The sequence below is a fragment of the Heteronotia binoei genome, chromosome 19 (genome assembly GCF_032191835.1).
Source record: "Heteronotia binoei isolate CCM8104 ecotype False Entrance Well chromosome 19, APGP_CSIRO_Hbin_v1, whole genome shotgun sequence".
Taxonomy (NCBI): domain Eukaryota; kingdom Metazoa; phylum Chordata; class Lepidosauria; order Squamata; family Gekkonidae; genus Heteronotia; species Heteronotia binoei.
In genome coordinates this window covers 26,141,981-26,152,945 of record NC_083241.1, presented here as the reverse complement: position 1 = coordinate 26,152,945, position 10,965 = coordinate 26,141,981, and the positions used below count along the sequence as shown (strand labels likewise).

At 46.2% G+C, this 10,965-nt stretch overlaps 1 long non-coding RNA gene across 1 annotated transcript in view; it reads left to right on the top strand.

The window, feature by feature from the left end:
- LOC132587899 (uncharacterized) overlaps positions 1-10,965 on the top strand; it is a 189,734-nt gene that overhangs the window by 17,695 nt on the left and 161,074 nt on the right. The gene's annotated exons all lie outside the window — the stretch shown is intronic.

Genomic DNA, 10,965 nt, shown 5'->3' with positions numbered 1-10,965 from the left:
AGAGAAATATCCTAGTTAACTGTGTGGACGAAAAATGAATTTGTGGAAGTGATTTGGGGCTATTGAGTTCCTTTAAGTAGCTTCAGAGAGCAGCCTCGCGGGTCTGCGATAAAACAGATTTTGAGCCCTACAGAAGTCTGATAGGTCTCTAAGGCGCTACTGAACTTGAATCACACATACTAAATAATGCAGTTTCGATCCACTTCGGCAACCGTTTGCAAGTGGATTTTACCATTTCATCCAGCAAAAAAGGTAAAGGTAGTCCTCTGTGCAAGCACCAGTCATTATCATTACTGACCCATAGGGTGATGTCGGATCACAACATTTTCATGGCAGGCTTTTTACAGGGTGGTTTGCCATTGCCTCCCCCAGTCATCTACACTCCTCCCCCCCCACCAAGCAAGCTGGGTACTCATTTTACCCACCTCAGAAGGATGGGAGTCAACCTTGAGCTGGCTACCTGCACCCAGTTTCCGCTGGGATCGAACTCAGGTTGTAAGCAGAGCTTGGACTGCAGTACTGCAGCTTAGCAATCTGCACCACAGGGCAGAACCCAGCAAAGGAAAGGAAAGGTCCCCTGTTCTAGCACCAGTCGTTTCTGACTCTGAGGTGACGTTGCTTTCACAACGTTTTCACGGCAGACTTTTTACGAGGTGATTTGCCATTTCTTTCCCCAGTCATCTACACTTTCCTCCCAGCAAGCTGGGTACTCATTTTACTGACCTTGGAAAGATGGAAGGCTAAGTCAACCTTGAGCCGGCTACCTGAACCCAGCTTCCGCCAGAATCGAACTTAGGTTATGAGCAGAACTTGGACTGCGTTACTTCAGCTTACCACTCTGCACCACGGGGCAAAACCCAGTTACAAAGCACATTGAAAGTAGATTAAAAGTCCATTATTTAGTGTGTGTGAAAGTGCCTAGTTCTTTTAAGTAGATGTGTATACAATCCATTTGAAAATGGTCTGTAGTTTTGAAGGTGGTGGAAGAAGGTTTATCTGTTGCCCCTTGGTCTTCACAGTCATCCCTAATAAACATAATTTGCCTGGGATTGGACTCTTCCCTTCTCGTTGGCTGTTTTCGCACTGACCTTAATCAGCAGCAACGCCCCTCTTCACCACGCAGGATCGGCGTGGATTTCGCACTAATTGCCGCGGAGCACCCGGAAGAGCCGGAAAGTCCCGCAGCTTTTGCAGTGCAAACGGAAACCGCCAAAAACCAGTTTCCATTTGCGCCGCAAAAGCCGCGGGACTTTCCGGCTCTTCCGGGTGCTCCGCGGCAATTAGTGCGAAATCCGCGCCGATCCTGCGCGGTGAAGAGGGGCATCGCTTCTGATTAAGGTCAGTGTGAAAACGCCCACTGAGTCTTCTCACTCACTTCAACACTCATACTGCAGAGCCAGTATGGTGTAGTGGTTAAGTGTGTGGACTCTTATCTGGGAGAACTGGGTTTGAGTCCCCACTCCTCCACTTGCAGCTGCTGGAATGGCCTTGGGTTAGCCATAGCTCTGGCAGAGGTTGTCCTTGAAAGGGCAGCTGCTGTGAGAGCCCTCTCAGCTCCACCCAACTCACAGGGTGTCTGTTGTGGGGGAGGAAGGTAAAGGAGATTGTGAGCCACTCTGAGACTCTTCGGAGTGGAGAGTGGGATATAAATCCAATATCATAATCATCTTCTCACTGAATCCTGAGAAGACTAGCATCACTGGAATAGACAGTAGTGTTAGAAGAAGAAGAGTTGTTTTTATACCCAACTCTTCACTACCCAAAGTAGTCTCAGAGCGGCTTACAATCTCCTTCCTTTCATCTCACAACAGGCACCCTGTGAGGCAGGTGGGACTGAGAGAGCTCTGAGAAAGAGCCATGACTGACCCAAGGTCACCCAGCTGGCTGCATGTGGAGGAGTGGGGAATCAAACCCAGTTCTCCAGATTGGAGTCTAAACCATTACACCAGACTGGATCTCCAGGGGTGGGGGTGCTAGGAGAAGCTGAAGGCACCAGGGAAAAAAAGAGGAAGACCCAACATGAGACGGATTGACTCGATCAAGGAAGCCATAGCCCTCAGTTTGCAAGACCTGAGCAAGGCTGTCAGCAATAGGACATTTTGGAGGTCATTTATTCATAGAATCACTGTAAGCTGGAAGTGACTTAGCAGCACATAACACACACACACACAAGATCACTGACTTGCATGGCTTTTTTGTAGCAGGAACTCCTTCGCATATTAGGCCACACACCCCTGATGGAGCCAGCCCTCTTGGAGCTTACAGTAGGCCCTGTGCTAAGAGCCCTGTAAGCTCTTGGAGGATTGGCTACATCAGGGGAGTGTGGCCTAATATGCAAAGGAGTTCCTGCTACAAAAAAAGCCCTGTGGACTTGAATGAATTTACAAGGTTCAACTCTGCTTCGGGCAGCACAGTTAGTAGTTCTTCAAAAGCTCTGTTGGATCAGAGGTGATGACAGGCAAAATAAATAAGTACAGCCACCAATCCCTCTGTCATCTCTGACTGTCTCTCTCTCCTCCTCCTCCCCAGTTCTTGGCTGTATCTAGCCATAGTTTCTGTGACTTGAATTTGGCAGCCATTCTATGGCTGCGTCCCTCCCTGGCTGCATGCTTCGTTGTAACTAGTGGGAAAAGCTCGAGGGAAATTAATCTGTCTCCCACCCACCATCTCATGGAAAGATTAACATCTGGCCGTACTGGATGTGGGCAGCCAGCTGGAAAGGATCCCTGGCGTTCCACCCCGTTTCTGCCAGGGATGGGAATAGACATCCTAATCCTAGGCATCTGAGCTGGCACACTTTCTGACAATACCTTTTAGCAGGTGTTGCAAGGACACCGTTTTCTTTCTTTTCAGCCCCTAGTGCTTTTGTTACGACTGTTAGTAATAACACCTTCCCCCCCCCCCCCCAATCTGTATATTTTCCGTAAATCAAATTGAGGTTGGAGTAACAGACCCAAGAATTAAATGTTTGAGACAGGGTAAAATGTGTCTACACAGGCTGTATTGATTCCTGAATCAAGGGCATGGGGAGTTAGTATCTCAAGGGAAAGTTCCTTTCTTCCCGTCCAGTGTTTCACTGCTTGTAGGCCCTGTGTGTTTCATTGCAAGTATTGCAAGTAGATGCGGAGCTGGGGATCAAGGGAGGCGTTGTTTGGCTTGGGAGACTGCCGAAGGGTGTTGAAGCAAGCTTTTGAGGAAGTTGTGTTACATGCCCCCCCCCACACACACAGACACACACAACACTGCTCGAGACATCAAGAGAAAACAGTTTGCCAAGTGGATGTTTTATGTTCTCAGAAGTACAATGAGAATTAAGCATCAAATGCATCTAAATCCCATAAACCTCTTCAGCGGGGAGAACACTTTGTGTGTATTTGTGTCTGCGCACTTGTAATCAATTTGCTGTGTTTTCCTCCCCCCCACTTCCCAAACTTGCTTCACTCATCTTATTATCTGCAGCATCTGAAACTTTAGTAGGTTACTTTTGTCACCAAATGGTTTTTTTTTTAAGAGAAAAAATTCATCAGTGCTTAAAAACTTGCGGAAATTGCATTCCAATTAGACTCTTCATAATTTTGTTTGCAACAGAAGGAAGAACATGGCTGGTTTCTGGCTTTTTGCTTGCTTTCTAAGCAAAGCAGTGCCTCCTCCTCCCTCGCTCCTTCTCCCTCTGCATTACTTTAATGTTCTTCAGCATGCCTTTCAACAGATGTGCTTGCTTTGGGAGCATCACGGAATGTGTTGTCCCCCCCCCCCTTTTTTTTCACATACTTGCAGACGGTTCTGGCACTTGAAGGCTGTTGCTGTCAAATCAGTTTTCTCGATTGCTTCACAGGATGGGCAAAGTACTTTTAAAAAGTCATAATTACCTCCCTGAAGGGGGGGAGGGGCGGTCAGGGACAAAAGGCTCCACAATTGACATATTTTTCCATTTGCATTTGACTGACAAGGAAAGGAGACAATTTAAAAGTTAGTTTGTCTGCAGAACTCTGTTTCTGAAGCAGGTGGCTAATGAAGGAGAAGAGGGGAAGAGTGTAGTGGTGAATAAGCCATGATCTGGGAGAGCATGGCTTCCATTGCAGCTCAGCCTTGAACAAGCCTCGCAATGTGCTTTGAAGCTGGACTGGGACTCTTAAGAGCCCGTTGACTTCATTGGACCCAGGAGGATGTTGCTGTGTTCAGGATTGGCACTGCCACGCTTACCTTAACAAGGGTAGCCAAATTGCTGCTTGAGAGCCACATGTGGCTTTTTCACATATATTGTGCATCTCTCAAAGCCCCCCACCGCCCCGTTGGCTTGCTTGGAAAAGGCATTTGTCTCTTTAAATCACTTCTTCAAGCCAACCCAGCTGGCAGCTTGGAGAACACATTTAAAGTTGCTTTCTTTCCATCTCTCCTTCCCTCCCCTTATCTGCTTCTCTCCCTCCCTTCCAGCTCTCAAACATCTGTCATTCACATCTTGTGGCTCTCAGACGTTTATTCTATGTGGCTTTTATGTTAAGCACGTTTGGCCACCCCTCCCTTACAGAGTTGTTGAAATTATCAGAGATAATATTTGACTCTTTGAAAGTGCTGTAGAAAACGTTAAGTTAATAGTTAATATTAATTGTAACCAATACATTAAACTTTTGAGAATAATTTTATTCTAATGTGAATCTGTGCAAAACGTGACACACACATTCCCATTCTACCCAGGGCTGCTTTTGTGGCTGCAGGGCTAGGGACTGTTCGGCGCAGCAGGCTGGGATTCCTGGACTTAGCTGGGCTTGGGCAGCCAATCAGGAGCCAGGCCTGCCGAGGGAGGGGCAGGGCTTCTAGGCACGGACCTTGGAAGCCAGAGTTTTCACTCTGGTCCACCCCTCTGGTATGTAGGGAGCTGTTGTGTACTGGACTCAAGTGAAGACTGTTTTAGGAGTTCCTGCCTGGCTCATTGGAACCATACGAACGAAGCTTGGGGACTCGGGAGCAGTGGGCAGCAGGATCCAAATCCCTGCTACCCTGCACCAGTCAGAGACTCCCGGCTGGTTTGAATGACCCAATAACGTGCTTGCGTGGGAACCCTGAGTTGTATATAGTTGACCCCATTGACCCAGTTCTCCAGTCTTAGTAGTACAGCCACTTACCATGGGGTGCGGTCACACTCACCATTAAATCCATCTGCAACGTGCCTCTATTATAATCCGCACAACCAATTTTCCGATCAGACAACAGCCAGGCTCCCGTTCTATTCTATGTGGGTCCTGCGCTGGTCGATCAGAGTGCTCTACCGGACCTCATTTCATGAGGCGTCAATCTGCATTAGCGCAGGCGCAGTGATGCCCGCTATCTGCACTATCGAGCAGATCCAGCGTCTCCTTCCTTCTCCACGAGAGACCTCGCACACCCACCATGACCTCGTTCTCGAGGGCGGGGATGCGCGTCACTTTTAAATGGGTCGGATCACTAACAGTTTTGCTAATCCGTTGGCACTACTTTTCAAGCACGAGCACTACGTGTGCAGAAAAACACCCAGGAATTGAAATCAGTTCACATCTAGTTTCAAAAGTGTTTCCGGACATAGGGGTAAATGATTTATCGAGCCAACATTCGCTCGCTGTTTCAGTGGCGCAGTGATATCACTTGCAGGGGGCTTTGGGAGGGAAGCGGTGGTGCACTTTTGATGAGTTGCCAATGATGGAGCGTTCAAACAGAGAAATTCCGCTCAGGAACTGTCGGAAGAATTTTGTTCCGGATTTAAAGCAGTATCAAATTAGTCCGCGCCCCAGTCGTCTCAGCGCGGGACTCGAACGAGCTAACCATCATTCGCAGATGCTGACATTTGGACAACCGCTTAAAATCCGACATGCTTCCGGACTCCACTCATGCCCGTAGCGGGATTTTCTGAACGTCTGACCTCACCCATGCTGTATCTAATAAAGAGCTGTTTATCACAACTACCTCGCCTCTTCAATGCATAGAACCCACTATATTGTAGGAACCACAGTCTGGGCTGGCTTCACAAGTCAGCTCTTGCTTGTTAATACTGATTAGAAGCAATAAAGTTAAATTTCTAAAAATAATTTTATTCAAATCTGAATCTTTGCAAGACAAGTCATTTTTGACGCGAGGCCAATCAGAGGCTTCTGGTTTCTGGCAGATCTTTTTTTTTTGGCATCTTAAAAAGACAACCAATCTCCAGCTCCTCGTTTTCACTACTATGTTAGTTATTTAAAAGGGATCACATCAGAGCCAGTCCGGTATCACTCTCATAATCGCATGGTAGTCTTTCCATCCATTTGATGGAATGCCTACAGCTTTACCTGGCAGATGCTGTTCCCAGAACTGTTTGTGTGGTGCTTTTGTATATATGGAGTTCTAGTTCCAGAGGATTTATCTCATTATATTCTGTGCCGTTTTCTTTACGCAGAGCCTGGAACCAAATTTCTTACAGTACTTTTGAAGTGCTTCAACTTTTCCTTGGCAACAGGGTGAACATATGAACATATGAAGTTGCCTTATACTGAATCAGACCCTCAGTCCAACAAAGACAATATTGTCTATTCAGACTGGCAGCAGCTCTCCAGGGTCTCAAGCTAAGGTTTTTCACGCCTATTTGCCTGGACCCGTTTTAGTTGGAGATGCCCGGGATTGAACCTGGGACCTTCTGCTTACCAAGCAGATGCTCTACCACTGAGGTACCCTCCCTCCTTGGCGTGACTGATCTCTCTTTTCTGACATGCAGAATCTCACCAGTTTTGTACAGAGTTGTTTGCTTTGGTTAAGAAAATAGGAGTGAAGGCTGTATCCAGTAGAAGCGAGGGCTCTAGGAAACATGAATTGCTTTAACTCGATGAATACTTTTAGATGCATTTATTCTAGTGATGTTATTTATGATTTATGTCTTGTGTTCCTTGTATTTGATTGGGATGACCTTTGGCTATATGCAATAAATGCTATGTGTACGTTTGTATCCTTTTTTTGCTGTGTTGAATATCAGCTTTTGTTTTTGCTGAGACATTCCTTACAAAAATATTAATGCGAGTGCCTGGATTTCCCTTGCTTTTGTACACTGTTGATGACATCATCAAACAGCCAGATCTGGTCGGCTGCCTGGAGTTGGAATGTCATTCTGTGATCCACACATTGAAAAGCAGCAAGGGCCACAGAAATCCAGAAAAACCATTGTAGAAGCATGATTGGGGACAACGATTAATTGCACAATTGAAATAAGTATTGGGGATGCATTTCTTCACCCCAGTGCGATCACAAAGCAGACTCTGAAATCAAAAGGATCATGTGCTTGCTGCAAAATCTGAGTGGTTGTAAAGGCTGGGATGTGATTAATTTGTGAGATTTCCATTTGGGATGTGCTGTTCTTGTGCCCCAGAAGTTATTGTGAGTCCCATGCCAGTATTAGTTCATTTACTATAATTCTGTCCACAAGCCCATTTTGCAGAAGGCCATGTACAAAATAATTATTTTCTCCCAATTTTTATCCTCAAGGGTTGCATATACATCCCTTCTTCTTATTCTCCCCCCCCCATTGCTTAGAACAGGGGTGTCAAACATGCGGCCTGGGGGCCAAATCAGCCATCCCCTGAGCAACTGGTTCTTCCTTCTCCCTCTCTCTTCCTTCTTCATCTCAGCTTGCTGTACACAAGGCCTGCTCAATTGCACAGGCGCTACAGAGCAAAACCTCAGTTTTCTCCATTGGTTAAGACTCCTCCCTGTCCTGGTCTCCTGGGGAGGGAGGGAAAGAGCCGGAGCCTCCTTTGCCCAGTTCTCTGGATCCCTGGAAGAAATACAAATAAAGCACCTTTAAGACCAACAAGTGCTAATGTTTTAAGCATGTTTTATCTTAAGGTGTTTTTTTTAAAGTCATGTTTGTCTGTGTCCTTTAAAAAGTTTATATCTCTGCTACTTAATCTTAAATAGGTGCACACATGGCCCAGCCTGAAAGGGCCCGGCCTGACAAGGTCTCATTTATATCTGATCTGGCTCTCATAACAAATGAGTTTGACACCCCTGGCTTAGAATATCTCCAGCTCATAAGAAGATGATGATGATGATATTGGATTTATATCCCATCCTATACTCTGAATCTCAGAGCAGTCACAATCTCCTTTACCTTCCCCCTCCCCCCACAACTGACACCCCATGAGGTAGGTGGGGCTGAGAGAGCTCTTACAGCAGCTGCGCTTTCAAGGACGACAACTACACGAGCTATGGCTCACCCAAGGCCATTCCAGCAGCTGCAGGTGGAGGAGTGTGGAATCAAACCTGATTCTCCCAGATAAGAGTCGGTGCACTTAACCACTATACCAAACTGACTCTCCAAGTAAGTAAGAACAATACCATCAAACTATTAAAAACAGCATAAAATTTATCAATGATAAACAAGTTATGGAAAGCAAGTATAAAGCAGTATTCTGAAGCCTAGAATGATATTCATAAAGAAGGGTGGTTTTTTATATCCCACTTTTCTCATAGAGTTGGAAGGGACCTCCAGGGTCATCTAGTCCAACCCCCTGCACAATGCAGGAAACTCACAATCACCTCCCCGCTAAATTCACAGGATCTCCATTGCTGTCAGATGGCTATCAACCTCTTTGAGGAGTCTCAAAGCAGCTTACAGTTGCCTTCCCTTCCTCTCTGGACAACAGGCACCTCAGGTGAACTTGAGGAAATTCGGCCAGAACTGCGACTGGCCCAGGGTCACCCAGCTGGCTGTATGTGGATGAGTAGGGAATCAAACCCACTCCTCCAGATTAGAGTCCACTGCTCTTAACAACTACACCTTGCTTGGCTCTCTTTGGGCTAGAAACAGACAATTTAAAAAGTTAAAAAAAGGCCTGGATTTTCAAAAAATCTTAACAACCCTGTGAAGAAGACCAGACAGAGAGAGTGTCACTTGCCTAAAGTCATCCAAGGAGCTTCATAGCACCCTGGGAATTATAGCCTTGGCTCTCCCTCCTCCTAATCTACCACATTATCCTCCATACCACATAGATCTTGTGTGCCTAAGTATGCATTTTCTTTTGATAATGCTTTATCTTGGTGGGATGAACACTTGATAGGGGGTGATTCCTCCAGTTTCTTAAGCATCCAGTATTATGTCTATTAAAACTCACTACTTTTCACCATATCAATATCGCATGCATTTTGTGTCTGTAGAAGACACAGGTAACAAACTTTTAGGGCTGCAGCCTGTATGTCACTCATAGCCATTTGCTTTCCATAGCTGTTTTCCAATACAGCTCTTAGTGTGTGAATGGCTGGTCCCAAGGCTGGAAATACCACCAAAGGGACTTTATATATTGCAGAGATTTCTTTATTTTGCAGAGACTCAATACTGAAGATTTATTTATGTCATTTATACCTTGCTTTTCTCCCTCCGTGAAAACCCAAAGCGGCTTACAAGATTCTCCCTTTCTTGATTTTATCCTCACAACATCCCTGCAAGGCAGGTTATGCTGGAGGCCTGTGATTGGCCAACGTTACTCAGCAAACTTCCATGGCAGAGTGGGGGATTTGAACATAGATCTCCCAGACACCTGCCACTACACCACCCCGGAGATCTGTGAAAACAGGTTGGCAGGATTCGTGCCACATGTTATATTTCTCAGCATTTAGCTCTTACAGATTTCACCAGTTTATTATATTGAGGGAAAGTAAAAGGTAAAGGTAGTCCCCTGTGCAAGCACCAGTCATTTCAAACTCTGGGGTGACGTTACATCATGACATTTTCATGGCAGACTTTTTACAGGGTGGTTTGCCATTGCCTTCCCCAGTCATCTACACTTCCCCCCCAGCAAGCTGGGTACTCATTTTACCGACCTCGGAAGAATGGAAGGCTGAGTCAACCTTGAGTCGGCTACCTGAACCCAGCTTCTGTCAGGATCGAACTCAGGTCGTGAGCAGAGAGCTCAAACTGCAGTACTGCAGCTTTACCATCCTGCGCTTCTATAATATAGTGGGTTCAACGCAATGAAGAGGCGAGGTGGTAGTGATCATAGCTCATTATTATCACAGCATAGTATAGGGCTGTGCTATAAGACTGCCTACTGGGCCAACTATATATATACTCAAGGTTCCCGCGCTAGCATGCCATTGGACCATTCAGACCAGCAGGGGGCCCATGATTGGAGGAGGGCAGCAGGGATTTGGATCCTACTGCCCATTGTTCCCGAGCCCCCCAAGCTTAGTCCTACAGGCTCCAATGAGCCAGGCAACAGCACCATGCATTATACACATTTCAGAACACATATACAACAGCTTCTTAGGTCCTGACTTCCATTCTTACCTGAGAAGGGTCTTGTGCCTGTACAGCTTGCCGATTGACGTGGGAATCAAAGAGGGATGTGGCTTGTTCCCAGTCAAAAGGCAGAAGAAGATCTCTTCCTTCTAGTTGGGATGGGGGGAGGCACATAATATTGTTGCTGTCAGAGTTCATAAAGAGGCGATGGGGGAAAAAAGATTCAAGTCTCTTGCTCTTACCAGGAGGTGTCACTGCAGTTCAGTAGGAACTCCAGAGACAAAAGAGCTTCGAGCCTGATTGGAATTGTTTTCTCTGTCACTTGCTGTTAGTGGTTTAGCGAAGGATGTCACACAACTCCACCTGGAGAGCCATCATGCACACGCATGCTTAAAAAGTCTCGGCCTTGTGCTCTTGTATACAGCTGTGTGTTTGGAGGAATGCTGTGTTTGCAGTTGATGGAAGTGGCGATAAATGGTTGTCGTGATGCCCAGATTCAGCTGCACCTGAGAAACATTTTCCCTCAAGCTTCTCTGCCCCAGACCACCAGAGAGGAAGCAGGAAGCAGATAACTAACGATCTCTCCACAAGGAGTGTGTCTTTTTAATTGAATTTTAATTGTTGCTTGCATTGCTTTTTTTCTTCCTGTGACCCATCACTTTTGGAGCTTTGAAGAGTAAAAAAAATGATTGTGCAAGCACCAGTCGTTTTTTACTCTGGGATGACGTAGC